The 17,749-nt window shown below is 39.1% G+C and overlaps 1 protein-coding gene across 9 annotated transcripts in view; it reads right to left on the bottom strand.

Moving 5' to 3' along the window:
• DLGAP1 (DLG associated protein 1) overlaps nucleotides 1-17,749 on the bottom strand; it is a 968,998-nt gene that overhangs the window by 587,992 nt on the left and 363,257 nt on the right. The gene's annotated exons all lie outside the window — the stretch shown is intronic.

The raw sequence follows: 17,749 nt of genomic DNA, 5'->3' as shown, positions 1-17,749 counted from the left end.
AAGAAGAAGGGTATATAGGCCTGGCGCAGTGGCTCACACCTGTAATCCCAGCACTATGGGAGACTGAGGTGGGCAGATCACCTGAGGTCAGATGTTTGAGACCAGCCGGGCCAACATGGTGAAATACTGTCTCTATTAAAAATACAAAAAGGCTGGGTGCAGCGGCTCACACCTGTACTCCTAGCACCTTGGGAGGCTAAGGCGAGTGGATTGCCTGAGCTCAGGAGTTCAAGACCAGCCTGGGCAAAATGGTGAAATCCTGTCTCTACTAAAATAAAAAAAAATTAGCTGGGCGTGGCAGTGTATGCCTGTAATCCCAGTTACTTGGGAGGCTGAGGCAGGAGAATTCCTTGAACCTGGGAGGGGGAGGTTGCAGTGAGCCGAGACTGCACCATTGCACTCCAGCCTGGGTGACAGAACGAGACTCCATCTCAAAAAAAAAAAAAAAAAAAAATTAGCCAGACATGGTGGTGCACACCTGTAATCCCAGCTACTCAGGAGGCTGAGGCCCAAGAATCACTTGAACCTGGGAGGCATAGGTTGCAGTGAGTTGAGACTGTGCCACTGCACTCCAGTCTGGGTGACAGAGTGAGACTTTGTCTCAAAAAAAAAAAAAAAAAAAAAAAAGAAGGGTATATAACCATCAGTACCCCATTCCATGGTGGGGGTAATCATTCAGCGATCCACCCACCATGCATGCTAGTAAATTTGCATATCTTTTCTCCTATTAACCTGCCTTTTTGAGCTGATTTTTCAGTAACCCTTAGGATGAAGGGGAAGTTTTCCTTTGGCCCCTACACTCCATTTTTGCAGATACGGAAACTGAGGGACTGACAGGTTAAGTAAGTTGTGAAATTCAGGCAACTGGTGTCAGAACAAGAAAGATTCCAGTTGAGGTCTGTCTGGCTTCTTTGCTAAGGCTGGCTTCATTGACATGCCAGCTGCTCAGTCACATGGGGCCCCATGTGTTTGCTGTAATGCACATGGACCCCAAGCTTGGTTTAATGCTCTGCTGTAGCTACCCTGAAATCCTTCACAATTTTTGAGTAAGGGTCCCCGCCTTTTCATTTTGCACGGGGCCTTGCTAGTTATGTAGCTCCCTTCACTGCCATGGCCGTTTCAGGCTATGACCCCCCAAAGGTTTCAAACTCAAAAGTCAGAAATTCTGATCATTTCTGCTAATGAAGAGATAAATGTACATGTGATTCCTACTATTGGTAGGGGGTAGAGTAGAAAGTTGTTCAAAGAAGGAACACCCCAATTATTCCACATAAGTTTTTGTAAGGATTAATGCACTAACAGGGATTTGATCTTATAAATTCTGCTGTTTTGATTTTTGACCAAATGACTTTAATTTTGTTTTGTTTTGTAATATTTTGCTTTAATTTCTGCTGGTTACATTAGGGACAAAGCACTTCTACTCCATTCTCATCTTCCTCTTTCTATAAAAACAGTGTGTCTTTTTCTTTATTATAAAAGTAATGAAGGTTTCCTGCAGAAAATATGAAAAAAATTACATGTAATTAACCAAGTAGAGAAAACATTTTGGTACATATCATTTTAAAGTACATTTATATATGCGTCAGTATATATTTTTATTTCTATTGACAGCTATCAACTCTCTAATTGGAATCATAGTGAAGCCATTCTTACAGGGTTACCAAGAATTTGGACAGAAATATAATGAAGCATTAATCATGCTGTACTTTGATCCATTTCCTTGTTGCTGAAAGTTACTTTGTGAAACTAGAAAAGTTCCCTTATCCTCCTTGCAGGGCATGTGATGGGGTGTGGCTTGCTTCTTTGGTGCCCTAGAGTTAAAATTCCTAGGGGGAGCATGCAAATGAGCAGGTCATGGGGAGCGTGGGCTCTGACCCCATGGTAGCGTCTAGGGTTGAGTGTTGACAGCTCCCGAGGCCCCACTAGGCAAGTGTTACAGGGTGCTCTTTCAGCTTGGCCGTCAGCAGGTGGCTTATGTTAATTAGCTCAATGAGACCCTCTGCCTTATCTCTAGGACAGAGGGCTTTCTGTATCCCAGGGTTCTTGCCTTAGTGTACTGGAAAAATCGGATCACACGGGGGCTTGGAGAATGAGTGCAAGGTTTTATTGAGTGGTGGAAGTAGCTCCAGAAGATGGATGGGAGCCAGAAGCGGGATGGAGTGGCAACAATCTCCCAAAACCCTTAAAAATCCTAGCCCCCAAACTCCTCAAAAAGATGGACTTGAGGTTTCCTCCCATCTCCTGTTTGAGCAGCCCTGTGATTAAACTTCCTTCTCTGCTGCAACCTGGTGTCTTAGCATACTGACTTGCAGCACGCAGTGGTTATAGTAGCATTCACGATTTGAATTTGAATCCTGTAGGTTTTTCTCTTTTAATTTAACTATACTAAGGATTTTCCTTATAGGAAAAATGATTGTTTACCATAACTCATTTAACAATCTTTCCATTGTTAAAAATTTAGATTTGTTTTCGACAGGGCTCAGAACAAGGGCCAGATAATAGCCTCTTGGCATACTTAATATTTTAAGCTGAAAGAATTTGAGAAAAGCACAGAAGCAGGAAAGTCTCTCTGACCTTCTCCTACCCCTTTCTCTTTCTCTCCTATGACCCTCGTGTGAGAGGTGTCCACCCTATACCCACAGGACAGGAGCATCATTATCTCTAAGACTCAGGGACACAGAGGAATCTGCACAAACAGGCCTTGCTCAGTTCCCTCCAGTTTATTGCCATGAGATCATTCTCCCTTTGTCTAATCTTACTTCTCCACGATTATCTACTTATTTACCAAACTTAGCATAAAAATACATGGGGTTACTTATTTCTTTGGGCTTTCATTTCCTGATAAAGACTCCCATGTCATGCAACACTTATTAAATATATTAGCATGCTTTTCTCCTATCAATCTGTCTTTGTCAGTTTGATTTTTAGACCCAGCCAAGGGACCCTAGCAAGAGTGAAGGAAAGCCTTTCCTCCCCTACATTTTATTCTTTTTAAGTTTTGTTGTTTATGATTGACTCTAAATCAAAGAGAGCATGCTGCAAGGAGCAGGCATCAGATAAGTCCAGGATGGTTAACGGGGAACACATCACACACTCAAAACTGCAGACTGCAAGTCTATGAACCAGGGAGGTTTTCTGTACTTATGTGGCATGAAAATAGAATGGATTATTCTATATTATTTTATATATACCAAAAGAAAATGACCGAGGCAGGACAGGCAGTCTTGGTGCAACTGAATGGTAGAATTAAGTGGGTAAATAAAAAAGGTAAGGGGAAATACTATTTGCAGAATCTAATTGTCAGCCTTTTTAAAAAATCAAGAAGCTAATTATTTACTGCACAGACAAGTCACCAAGGCAGAAAAAAAATGTGGGTGGTCTTGGGGTTTGATTATTTCTACCAAGCAGTGATTATATGCATTAGCATCTGATTCACTTACATGCTAATATCTTCATTGAGGAATCTGCTTCCTTTTCAGCAAAACCTGCTTAAGTTTTCAGCAAAACCTGCTTAAGTCAGAAGTTTGTTACGTAGGAAGCCTTTATTCCCTCCTTATCACAGGAGAAACTTTCTTACATTTTGGGCAAGACTAAGTTTAGATCTAGTCTACATCCAGAGTTGTCACACAGTATTTTTAGAAATAGACTGGACTGACCCAGGGAAAGGAAATACTTTGAGGGCAAAACCTTCTAACTGCCAATATCTGTTTTACAAACTTTACAAGTCTGTGTTCCTTTGATGCAGCTTCCAAGTCACAGGACTTCTTGTTGACAACTCACCCTGCTTGAGTTCCGTCTTTGTCCCAGAAGGAAACAAAATGTATTTTTCCCCTTTAAACACAGAGGAATTTCTTTAGATAACCTCAGAACACAATTATCTGGTCCAGTCAAACAATCTGAAGTTATAGTTCTGCTGCTGTCTCTGACCTAACTCCCTCTTCTTCCAATGTTTCACAGCTCTTTCTATTTTCATTTCCTTTTGATTTTTCAATTATCTCTATTTTGCTTACTGTGGGAACTTCTTTTGAAAGTGATTATTGACTTTGCTCTCAACTTGGTTTGACTTAATAAATTGGTAACATAAATAAAACCTAAACTGGGCAGAAACAGAAAAAGAGGTTGTTCGTGTCAAATAACTACCTTTCATGTATTTGAAAGGTGAAGATTATAGAATGTCCAACTCTGCTTCTTTCTGGTGTGGGGACAATCTGAGCTGTGATAAAGTTTTGACATGGGAACAGAGCAGGATAAGCATGTGGTAGGATGGGGGTGGGCTGATGAAGGACTTTGGGAAGCTGCTGGATCAAATTTGAGAAAAAGAAGGTTAAAAAGGCATCCCAAAAGAGCACTAAAGCTGGTTTAGATTCAGTCATTCAATTGCTCCCCTCGTCTTCATCACCTCTGTGTAAAGACCTAATAACAAAGTATGAAAAAAACTGCGCTCTAAACAGGAAGGTGCTAAATAAAAATGGCGTTATTACTAATTACCTTAGTTAACTAAGTTGACTGAAAACTTATTCAATTCACATCAGCATATAATGCTATAAATTTTCCTACAAGCACTGCTTTAGCTGTGTCTCCCACAAGTTTCGATATGTTGTGTTCTCATTTTAATTCCACTGAAAATGATTTTTAAATTCCCATTGTGACTTTTTAATGGGTTACTTAGCACTGTGTTATTTAGTTTTAAGATATTAGGAAATTTTTCTGTTTTTGTTTTTTTAATCTGATTTAATTCCATCGTGGTCTGAGACTATACCTTGTATGTTTCTAATTGTTTTAAATTTGTTGAAGTTTGTTTTATAGCCTACAATATGATCTCTCTTGGTGAATGCTCCATATGCACTTAAAAAGAATGTATATTCTTTTTACATATATACACATATATGTATGTATATACACACACACACATACGTATATATGTGTGTGTATATACACACATATATACGTATATGTATGTATATACACACACATATATATACACACACACATTCTGAGACATATATATATCTCAGAAGAAGGTTGTTTCTGCCAAATTCATTTATTTGAAAGGTGGAGATTATCAAATGCTCCAGTGGTTATATATATGTTGGGAACAGGCCCCCAAATCTGTCCATAAACTGGCCATAAACAAAATCTCTGCAGCACTGTGACATGCTTGTGATGGCCTTGATGCCCACACTGGAAGGTTGTGGGTTTACCAGAATGAGGGCAAGGAACACCTGGCCCACCCAGGGCGGAAAACTGCTTAAGGTGTTCTTAAACCACAAACAATAGCATGAGCGATCTGTGCCTTAAGGACATGCTCCTACTGCAGATAACTAGCCAGACCCATCCCTTTATTTCAGCCCATCCCTTTATTTCCTGTAAGGAATACTTTTAGTAAATCTTATGACTGGCTTGCTGTCAATAAATATGTGGGTTAATCTCTGTTCAAGGCTCTCAGCACTGAAGGCTGTGAGACCCCTGATTTCCCACTCCACAACTCTATATTTCTGCATGTGTGTATTTAACTCCTCTAGTGCCACTGGGTTAGGGTCTCCATGACAGAGCTGGTCTTGGCATATATATTTCTTTTAATTAACATTTACATGGTGTATTTTTTTTACATTTATGTGCTATATATATTTAAATGACATATATACATATTTTCATCCTTTTACTCTTAACCTAGTTCTTTATTTTAAAATGGGTTTCATGTGAACTGTGTAGTTGGGCTTTGCTTTTTTTGAGTTGACATGATCTGTCTTGATTTGTTATGTTGAGACCATTGACATCTGTGTCACTATGTTTAGATTAAAATCTAACATCTGGCTAGCTGTCTTCTATTTGTTCTGTTTGTTAGTCTTTCCCCTTTCCCTCTTTTTCTGTTTTTTTTAATTAAATAATTTTTATCATTCTATTTTTCCTCAACTATTGATCTCTTGTTTATGTTTCTTAAACATTTACTTTTTCCTATAGAAAACATTTCCTATAGGAAAATTTTAAATATGGATTTTTTCCTATTGCATTTATGATATACTTTCATCATTATTTGTAGTTTATCCTTGAATAATTTTATTCTGCTTTATATATAAGGTAGGAGTCTCACACCAATATACTTTCAGTGTTTCTCTCTGATCTTTTGTGCTGCTGTTGTCAAAAATTTTACCTTTACATATGCTATAAACCAGCAACACAATGCTACTAGTTTTCCTTTAGACAGTCAACTATCTCATAGCATGACTAAACATTAAGAAAGGTGTCTTTTTATTTACCCTCACATAATTTCCCTTCGTGTGTGTGTGTGTGTGTGTGTGTGTGTGTGTGTGTGTGTGTATACACATTTACAAACATACATATCTTCAACTTTCCCATTTCTTTTTGAGGATCCAAGTTTCTGTTATAGATTGTTTCTGCCTAATGAGTGCCTTTAACCATTCTTGTAGCACTGTCTGCTGGCAGTAAATTCTCTTACCTTTCATTTGTTTGAAAAAGTTATTATTTGCTGTGGTTTTGGGAGGTTTTTATCCTGAATTCTGAGTTGATTTTTTCCTTCCAGCCCTCTGAAGATGTCAAACCATATGATTATCTCAATAGACACAGAAAAGGCCTTTAATAAAATTCAACATTCCGTCATGTTAAAAAAAACTATCAATAAACTAGGTATAGAAGGGACATATCTCAAAATAACAAGAGCCATTTATGACAAAGCCACAGCCAATATCATACTGAATGGGCAAAAGCTGGAAGCACTCCCCTTGAAAACTGGCACAAGACAAGGATGCCCTCTCTCACCACTCCTATTCAACATAGTGTTGGAAGTTTTGGCCAGCGCAATCAGGCAAGAGAAAGCAATAAAGCGTATTTAAATAGGAAGAGAGGAAGTCAAACTGTCTCTGTTTGCAGATAACATGATCCTATATCTAGAAAACCCCATCATCTCAGCCCTAAAGCTCCTTAAGCTGATAAGCAACTTCAGCAAAGTCTCAGGATACAAAATCAATGTGCAAAAATCTCAAGCATTCCTATACACCAACAATAGACAAACAGAGAGCCAAATCATGAATGAACTCACATTCGCAAATGCTACAAAGAGAATAAAATACCTAGGAATACAACTTACAAGGGATGTGAAGGATCTCTTCGAGGACAACTACAAATCACTCCTCAAGGAAATAAAAGAGGACAGAAACAAATGGAAAAACATTCCATGCTCATGGATAGGAAGAATAAATATTGTGAAAATGGCCATACTGCCCAAAGTAATTTACAGATTCAATGCTATTCCCTTAAACTACCATTGACATTCTTCGTAGAATTACACAAAACTACTTTAAAATTCATATGGAACCAAAAAAGGGCCCATATAGCCAAGAGAATCCTAAGCAAAAAGAACAAAGCTGAAGCCATCCCACCATCTGATTTCAAACTCTGCTACAAGGCTACAGTAACCAAACAGCATGGTACTGGTATCAAAACTGACACATAGACCAATGGAACAGAAATAATACCACACATTTACAAACATCTGATCTTCAACAAACCTGACAAAAACAAGCAATGGAGAAAGGATTCTTTATTTAACAAATGGTGCTGGGAAAACTGGCTAGCCATATGTAGAAAATTGAAACTGGACCTCTTCATGGCTGGGCACGGTGGCTCACACCTGTAGTCCCAGCACTTTGGGAGGCCAAGGCGGGCGGATCACGAGGTCAGGAGATCGAGACCATCCTGGCTAACACGGTGAAACCCCGTCTCTACTAAAAATACAAAAAATTAGCCAGGTGCGGTGGCGGGCTCCTGTGGTCTCAACTACTCAGGAGACTGAGGCAGGAGAATGGCGTGAACCCGGGAGGTGGAGTTTGCAGTGAGCCAAGATCGCGCCACTGCACTCCAGCCTGGGCGATAGAGGGGGACTCCATCTAAAAAAAAAAAAAAAAAAAGAAACCGGACCCCTTCCTTACATCTTATACAAAAATTAACTCAAGATAGATTAAAGACTTAAATGTAAATCCCAAACTATAAAAACCTTGGAAGAAAATGTAGGCAATACTATTCAGGACATAGGCATGGGCAAGTATTTCATGACAAAAACATCAAAAGCAATTGCAACAAAAGCAAAAATTGACAAATGGGACCTAATTAAACTAAAGAGCTTTGGCACAACAAAAGAAACTATCATCAGAGTGAACAGACAACCTATGGAATGGGAGAAAATTTTTGCAATGTATTCATCTGACAAAGGTCTAATATCCAGAATCTACAAGGAACTTAAACACATTTACAAGAAAAAAACAACCCCATCAAAAAGTGGGCAAAGGACATGTACAGACACTTCTTCAAAGAAGACATTTATGTAGCTAACAAACATATCAAAAGAAGCTCAACATCCCTGTTCATTAGAGAAATGCAAATTAAAACTGCAATGAGATACCATCTCATGCCAGTTAGAATGGCAATTATTAAAAAGTCAAGAAAGAATAGACGCTGGCAAAGCTGTGAAGAAATAGGAACGCTTTTACACCATTGGTGGGAATGTAAATTACTTTAATCACTCTGGAAAAGTGTGGAGATTTCTCAAAGATCTAGAACCAGAAATACCATCTGACCCAGCAATCCCATCACTGGGTATATACCCAAAGGAATATGAATCATTCTATCATAAAGACACATGCACATGTATGTTCATGGCAGTGCTATTCACAATAGCAAAGACATGGAATCAATCCAAATGTCCATCAACGATAGACCGGATAAAGACAATGTGGTACATATACACCATGGAATATTATGCAGCCATAAAAAAGAATGAGACCACATCCTTTGCAGGGACATGGATGGAGCTGGGAGTCCTTATCCTCAGCAAACTAACACAAGAACAGAAAAGCAAACACTGCATGTTCTCATTCAAAAGTGGGAGCTGAACAATGAGAACACATGGACACAGGGAGGGGAACAACATACACTGGGGCCTATTGTTGGGGTGGGGGTAGGGAGAGCATCAGGACAAATAGCTAATGCATGCAGGGCTTAATACCTAGGTGATGGGTTGATAGGTTCAATAAACTACAGTGGCTCATGTTTGCCTATGTAACAAACCTGCATGTTCTGCACATGTATCCCAGAAATAAAATGAAATAAAATAAAATAAAATAAAATTCTTATCTTTATTCTTCTGAATCTAAGATGTCTGATCTTTGGACTTCAGCTATTTGAATATGATGTGTAGGTGTGTGGATTTCTTTTTCTATTTATCTTCTTTGAGGTTTTATGAGTGTATTGGATTCTTGTTTTGATTCTTTCATTATATTCGGAAAATTCTCAACAATTCCATCTTAAAATACTTCCACCTTATTTTCTCTTTATATTCTGTCTCACATTTCAATTATACATATATTCAATCATTTGATATTGTTTAACAGCTCTTCAATACTCTGTTCTGTCTTCTTCTCCTTTTTTACTCTTTTCTTTCAGGTGGGTAATATCTATTGATCTATTAAGTTCACTGATTCTTTCCATGACTGTGTTGACTCTACTGATAAGCCCATCAAGGGCACTGTTCATGTTTGTTACTGTTTCTTTTTCATAGCATTTCCAATTGATTTTTTGTTACAGTCAACATCTCTCTGTGAAATTCCGTATCTGTTCAGGACTGTTACTCAGCTTTTCCAATTGATCCTTTAACATATTAAACATGGTCATTTTAACTTCTCTGCTTGATAGTTCCAATATCTAGGTCATATTTGAGTCTAGTTGATAATTTTGCCTCTTGATCATGTTTTTTTTTTCACATGCTTTTTTGTACATCTCATAATTTTTTAGCGAATCACAAATATCAAGGATAGGACAGTATGGGCTAAGATAAATACTATGTCTGGAAATGGCACACTTCTTTTAGTAGGCCTACAGTGCTGGAGTTGGTCAATCTAGTTAGAAGTTGAGCTGGGTTTGGGTTTTGTTATTGCTATGGTTAACCTCAGTATATTACTAGCTTCAAATTCCTCTAGTGCTACCTTGTGTGTAGGTGAGGGCTATGGTATCAAAGGGCGTGTCTCAATGTCCCTGCTCCACCCTCAGCTTTCTGCTTTCTTTGAGTGTCTGCAACACACAGGGAGCTCTTTCTTGCTCTCCCCACTCAGAAGTAGAGTGCCATTGCTTGTTACCTGGTGCTTATAAGGCCGACGGGAGTGGAGCAGCGAAGAGGTTCTCCGTTGTCCTGGCCCCCCAATAGTCTTAGGGAGGCCCTGTGTGTCTGGATCTTAGGAGTGGGGCTTGCTCTGTGATCCTGCCCCTCCTCCCAGTGTCAACCAAATTCTGCCTTGCATCTGGTAGATCTCCCGTGAGAGATGGTTTCTCATCCCTCCCCTTGTGGTAGGAGACATCTAATGGTATTGGTGTAGGATCTCGGACTTAGGACTCTTTTGTACCCCTCACCCAGGTATGGAGATTGTTTTTTTTCCTTGTATTCTTTCCTTAACCAAAATGGGTCACACTTGCGCCTAGGGGCAGCACGATTTGCTGCTCCTTCTCTATCGGCTTAAGGCTTTTGTTCCATAACAGGGGCAGGCCAGATGGTGCTTAATATTTTTCCTGAAGTGGCCCATCCTCCAGGCTCACACCACCTAGAGAGGCTCTGTCCTGTCTCCAGCTCTGTCCTTGATCCTTCTCGTGGGCACCCAGTAAAGGTCTGTGGAAAAGAGCCTGTGACTGGGTAGGAGTTCCCTTTGTGCCTGCAGCTTCTGGGGTTCTGCACCCACACACTAGCCCACACTTGGCCTTTAGCAATTTGTTAAAAGGTTTAGCCGATTTCTTCTTTTAACTCTACGGAGCCTGATGCCTCTTCCTCCTGTGCTCACAACCCACATTGTCCTGGAGGAGCTTGTCTTTCTTAGGATTTCAGGCTACTTGTTTATGTGTGACCTCAGCTCTTTGATGGGTTTAAGAACATTTATGACATGGTAGTTTATCTTGCTTTTCCTTAGCCTTGGTGGAAGTGGCAATTTGTTCAATTATATGTATTGTATGTGTATGTATGTATGTATGTGCATGCAATGTGGTTGATGTTTCCTTTCAAAAACACAGCTTAGAAAAGTGAAGGCTACATTACAACTATTGAATAAGAATATTTTAAGGAAGAAAACAGGGATAATTAAAAAAAGGAAAAACCCAATGTGACTATATCTAGGCTTTGAGCTTTTTCCCAGTAAGGGGAAGAAGGAAATAGGAATTTCTTAATGTTCTTTATCTGAACTAGGTTCTGTGGGGAACCAGAGGGACCAAATGCTGATTTAACACTGGAAACCAGATGAGAATATGGGAAGCCTACTAGTCTCTTAAAAATATTTAAGAAGTGGATTTTGCGTTTTGTCTGAAAGGAAGAATTCCTCATTTGGACAAGAAGGTTATTTCATAAGTGCATATGAAAACAAAAGTTAAATCCAATCTCTGAATCTAAAAATTAATCATTTTAAAAAAGGTCTTTGATATAATTCTTCAAGTTTGTACAATAAGGAGGTATAAATTGGAAAACTCTATAGTAGCAGAGTTTGTTTTGTTTTTGTGTGTCTGTTACTCACTGAATAGTTAGGGGCATGGTAGCTCTTCTCTACCTCTACAAGCAATCACCTTGTCTGCTTTTTATTACAAAATTTGATGGCTTTTTTCCTGTTTTTATCTCTCTTGGTCTCATTGCACTCCTGCTTCCTGTGGCTTCTATGAAGCTATACTCTTCTGGTTCTAATTCTGATCAGCCTCTCTTCTCTCCCTCACACTTTTGACATGCTAATGTTCCCAGACTTTTCAACCTCATATCCTGACCTCTTGCTTTTAAACTTCAATTTAAGATGCTCCACTTATTTAAATCTTTTAAGAGCACAAAGTGAACTTTTATAATTTTCTTCATGTGGTTCTGACATCATTGTTGTTAGGATTCTTCCTTAGTATTTTATGATTTTTACATCCTTTATGAATCAACCCAGCCTCCAATTATGTCATCTACTGTAATGACTGGAATTAAAAAAAATACTGATATGTATTATGTTGGACTTCTAAAATTGACATTAATTCAAAGAGATTTTTCTTAATTTTTCTTTGTTCCTTAGTTTTATCTCTTAGCTGTTTACATATTAATCTTATCTCTTTCCTTTTATTGTCATGGTCAGAACTTTTGGAAGCAATAAAAATAGTGAAGATGGTAATTTTTGTCACATTTCTGATTTTATTGAAAATGCCTTTATGGTACACGGTTATGTATAACATTGATTGTTAATTTAAAATTAATTTTCTGTATCTTTATCTTGTATTTCAGTTGTTATCTCTATATAGTCTGTGTTCTAATGAACTTTTCTTGTTTGTGTCCTATATCGTGTATATTGTTTTCTGTAGAATTGATTCTTTTCTTATTGCCTTAAATAAATTCAGTTTTTATATTTATATTTTGATTTTTATATATTTTATCTTCCTTCCTTCCTTTCTCTTTCTTTCTTTTTTTTTTTTTTTGTCTTGTTTTGTCACCCAGGCTAGAGTGCAGTGGTGTGATCTCAGCTCACTGCAACCTCTGCCTCCTGGGTTCAAGGGATTCTCCTGCCTCAACCTCCCAAGTAGCTGGGACTATAGGCATGCGCCACCATGCCTGGCTACTTTTTGCATTTTCAGTAGAGATGGGGTTTCATCATGTTGGCCAGGCTGGTCTTGAACTCCTGACTCCGGTGATCCACCCACCTTGGCCTCCCAAAGTGCTGGGATTACAGGCATGAGCCACTGCACCTGGTTGCCTATTTTTTCTTGATATCTGCAATTTTGTTTAGACTTACCTTTCCTATCTTTTTAGTAGGATTACATTTTAAATAATAAAACAAGGGTGCACTCCTCCATGCCCTTCTTCCCGTTCATTCAGTCAGCAGTATCACCTTCAACCCAATATAAAAAGCAAGATTCAGAATCTTGTTTGGATGACCAAGTAAAGAGGACCTGAGATATCTTCCTGAGAGCATTTGAAATTTCCTTGTGCCTCAAGAGGGGACCAGCTCTAAAACTCAGAAAAGACAAAAGTCTTAAAACCAAGACAAGATATGGCAAGAGTGGGACTTTTGAAAGAGATTTTTTTTCCGGTTTCATAAATTTGTGCCATTAACAAAGTTTTGGAAAGAGAATAAACAGAGACACTGGCCACCTTCCCCAATCAGGTATACATTTTTTCACGTGGGTGAGAGGGAGATTTATAGAGGGGAAAAGCTTAGGCTTGGATGCTTTTAGACATAGATGTATCCCCATGAGACATCTGGGTGAACAAAAGAACCCCTAAAGAGTTCTAGTGATCTGGAAACAGAGACAAATTGTACCTCCTTTTCCAGGGGTGCTTTCTAACCTTTTAGAGAATTCTTTTCTCGCTAACAGGTTATATAAAGAATATAGGAGACAAGATAGTAAGAGATGATCAAGTAAAGACGACCTAAGACATCTTCCCGAAAACATAAGAAATTCCTTGTGCCCCAAGTCAGGGTCAGAAAGACAGATAGGGCTGGTGGCCCTGGAGGGGCTGCATCATCATGGTGACAGGGTGCGTCTGTGGAATTTGACATAAACCTTCAACTGGAAACCACATAATATAACACACTAGATGCCAATTGGGATACACATTGATGAATAAAGACAAGAAGGAAAGGGAAACAACTTCAGATTTGACTTCTCTCCAATGCCATGAAGCTACATCAGATTTCTCCACCCCGAGAACATAGGTGCCTCCTTAGAAAGAAGGAGGGGTAGGCGGAATCCTCAAAATGATTTAATTTAAACCCGAATCGATCGGCAGAAACAAACTCTAAAGAGCCTGTGTTTACCTGAAACTGCCTGAGATGATGATGATTATTTTTTACCTTTAGGCAGAATATGGAATCTATGTTTTTGGGGATTTTTTTTGAGACAAAGTCTCGCTTTGTCGGCCAGGCTGGAATGCAGTGTTGTGATCTCAGCTCACTGCAGTCTCCACCTTCTGGGTTCAAGTGATTCTCCTGCTTCAGCCTCCCAAGTAGCTGGGATTACAGGTATGTGCCACTATGCTTGGCTATTTTTTGTATTTTTTAAGATACGGGGTTTCACCATATTGGCCAGGCAGGTCTCCAACTCCTGGCTTCAAGTGATCCTCCCGCCTCGGCCTCCCAAAGTGCTGGGATTACAGGCGTGAGCCACTGCGCCCGGCCAGAATGTGGAATCTAGAAAAGAATCAAAGCAGGTTATAGAAAAGCAAAGAAACTATTTCTCTCACATAGGCTTTGTCATGGCCTGTGAAAATGTAAACCCACCATATTTTATCAGAAAAACCTGTATACATTTCTCATCTGCTATATGTCCTTTTCACAGATACGCTTTTTCCTTTGCTTAAGGTACTTTTTGCCATTCCTTTTTTTTCCCCCTGGAATCTTTTCATAGGTTTCATTTATCTCATCCTTGAATGAAGGGTGAGTCAACTGACCTATATTTCCTTTGGACCCTCCCAGTTCTTTAGGATGCTGCCAGATTTGTCCTCTTAGATCTCAAGGTAGAATGCAGCTGAATAGGTTCAGAGTCCTCAGACAACCTTCCCGTGACTCACAGCTATGTTTAAAATCTGTGTCTGCTGGACTGAAGCAGAAGCTTTTTTATAGGCTGCCTGGGTTAACGTCCTGGCTTGTCCATTTACTAGCTGTGAAGGCTGAGCAAGTTACTTAACCCTCCTGTATTTCAGTTTACCTACCTATAAAACTGAGCTAACAATGGTACCTGGCAAAGTTGTAAAGATTACATGAATTAAGTTAATGAAAGTGCTTAGATCAGTGCCTGGCACAAAGTGAACATTGTGTAAGTGTTGGTCGGTATATTTTTGTCATCATTATTCTTACAGGGGTCTCCTCTCTCTTCCAAATCCAGCTTGTGTTTTGTTTCCAGATTAATCTTTCTGCAGCACAGACCCACATATATTATTCAATTGAACAAACACTTCCAAAGGCTCCAATTGTTTACCACATTAAGGACCACCTTCTTGGCTTGGGATTCAAATAATTCTGGTACAGGGATCAGGACTTCGTCCCAACCTCTCACTAGTCCACTGCATTATGCTCAGTCCGTGGTGGGGATCTGATTGTTTCCGTGAACTTGCTCTGTTCTTTTCTGCCTCAGAGCTGTCCTTACTGCCCCTAACGCTTTCCATCTTCCCCATTTATATCTGTCTCAGCAGATTTAAATTCTACCTTCTCCAGGATGCCAATCATAATTTCCCCATCAAATGTAATCTCTTGGTCTTTGCAAGCCCCACTGTACTTTGTCAAAAGTGCTCACCATGTGGTACTGAGAACTATAGCTTCCTGCAATGTGGATGTAGTCATCCTCCACTCTTCCTTCCCTTCTGCCTCCAGACACCTCACAGGCAGGAGTTTAGGCTGATTTATCTGTGTATTCCCTAAAATTCCAGCCACGTGCTTTTCATGCAATGGGAGTGCAACAGATAGTTACTATTCTGAATGGAACCAATACAGGTAAATCCCAGTTAAGAACTCTAGCACACAAAACAATTTTCTTGGTTCTACTTTTGCTGCATCATACAGCAGAACTTCTTAACTTGCTAAAAACAAAAGTTTTAAATGTTTCGACAAAAATATTCAGATAGATATACCTTCCCACAGGATGTCAGAAACCACTGAATGTCAACAAATATAGTGGGATATTTTTCTACGAAGGATGAAGTTGATACTAATCATTCAGCATAATTTTAATCTCTCATATAATTGATGGTTGCAGATTTTTTTTTCTTTTTCTTTTTTTGAGACAGGATCTCACTCTGTCACTCAAGCTGGAGTGAAGTGGCACAATCTTGGCTCACTGCAGCCTTGATCTCTGGGACTCAAGCGATCCTCCCACCTCAGCCTTCTGAGTAGCTGGGGCTACAGGCCCACGCCACTATGCCTGGCTAATCTCTTTTGTATTTGTAGAGATGGGATTTTGCCATGTTTCCTAGGCTGGTCTCCACCTCTTGGGCTCAAGTGATCCTCCTGTCTCGGCCTCCCAAACTGCTGGGATTACAGGCGGGAGCTACCGTGCCCAGCTGGTTGCAGATTTCATACCAGCAGTCAAATTAAAGTACATAAAAATACAAGAAGATATCGTCTATTAAAATCTACAGAGAACATGAGTATTCAAGTTACAAAATATGGGGAAAAGGTTAAATGTCTTCACAGAATAAATCAATCAACAAGTATTTATTATAAGTCACTGAGTGATATAAAAAAAGTAAGATAAGGCTTTTATACCCCAGGAGATAATGCAGTTGGTAAGATAGGAGAGGAGGCTGTTTCACTAGTCCAGGGCTGCGGTGATTAGGATTGGAGAACAGCTGTGGTGAAGAGGATAAAAGGAAAGGAGAAGCAAAGCTGATTTAAAGAAATAACAAATGGGAAATGGAGATTAAATAGGGGCAATGGAGAAAGATTAGTTTAAGATATTGCAACATTTTAAACTATTGAGAAAAACGCCAATAGAAATATGGAAAAAAGGAGGAAATTATTGGGGATGGCAGTGGAAGAAAGAATAAGGAAAAAATAAAATGCAATTTTAAGTAAACTGAGATTGTAGAAAGGTAAAATGTTCAGGTATAAATATCCAGAGGGCAGCAGATATTTGCATGGTACTTTACACTTTAAAAAGCCCTTTTATATTTATTATTTTGTTTGAGATCTTTAGACATATGGGCAAGTCAGATAGTTTAAGTAAGTTGTGTAAAATCCTAAGTCCAGAAGTCTGAACATGAACCTAAGGTTTGGACTCCTAGTACCCTTACAAGCACTGGGTTTGTTATCAGACCAGCTTTGGATTTACTTGCTTAAGTTGTTAGCTCTGTAACTTTACATAAGTTACTTCAATTCCTCTAAGCTGCATTTCCCATCCATACCCTGACCTCCCAGGCTCAATTGATTCTTCCACCTCAAAACTATCTTCTAGTTTTGTTGTAAGAATTAGATGACATAAAGCACTTAACTAATTAGCATATTCTAAAGTCTTAATAAATTTTACCCATTATATTATTTCTACACCTCAGCTGCTTCCCAGAGAGCCTGGAACTTGAAAATAGATCTGTCTGTCTGTCTGTCTGTCTGTCTGTCTGTCTGTCTGTCTATCTATCTATCTATCTATCTATCTATCTATCTATCTATCTATCTATCTATCTTTTTACAGGCATACCTTGGAGATAGTGTGGGTTTGGTTCTGGACCACAGCAATAAAGAAAGTCAAATGATTTTTTTCAGTTTCCCAATGTGTGTAAGAGTTATCTGTACACTGCACTGTAGTTTATTGAATGTGAAATAGCATATTGTCTTAAAAATAATATGTGCACCTTAATTAAAAATACTTTATTGCTAAAAATGCTAATGATCATCTGAACCTTCAGGGAGTTGTAATCTTTTTGCGGTGAACGGTCTTGCCTCAATGTTGGTGGCTGCTGATGATCAGGGTGGTGGTTGCTGAAGGTTGGAGTGGTTGTGGCAATTTCTTTTCTTTTTTTACTTTTTTTTTTTTTTTAGAGTTGAGGTCTTGCACTGTCACTCAGCCTGGAGTGCAGTGGTGCAATCATGGCTCACTGCAGCCTTGAATTCCTGGGCTGAAGCTATCCTCCTGCCTCAGCCTCCCTAGTAGCTGGGACTACAGGTGTGTGCTGCTACATGCAAGTAAATTTCTTTCTCTTTTTTGTGTTTAGAGATGAAATCTTGGGTCTGGGTATGTTGTCTATGCTGGTCTTAAA

Source organism: Gorilla gorilla, chromosome 17 (genome assembly GCF_029281585.2).
Source record: "Gorilla gorilla gorilla isolate KB3781 chromosome 17, NHGRI_mGorGor1-v2.1_pri, whole genome shotgun sequence".
In the NCBI taxonomy this organism is placed as follows: domain Eukaryota; kingdom Metazoa; phylum Chordata; class Mammalia; order Primates; family Hominidae; genus Gorilla; species Gorilla gorilla.
Note: the sequence above shows the minus strand (reverse complement) of the source record. Positions and strands in the feature narration are given on the sequence as shown.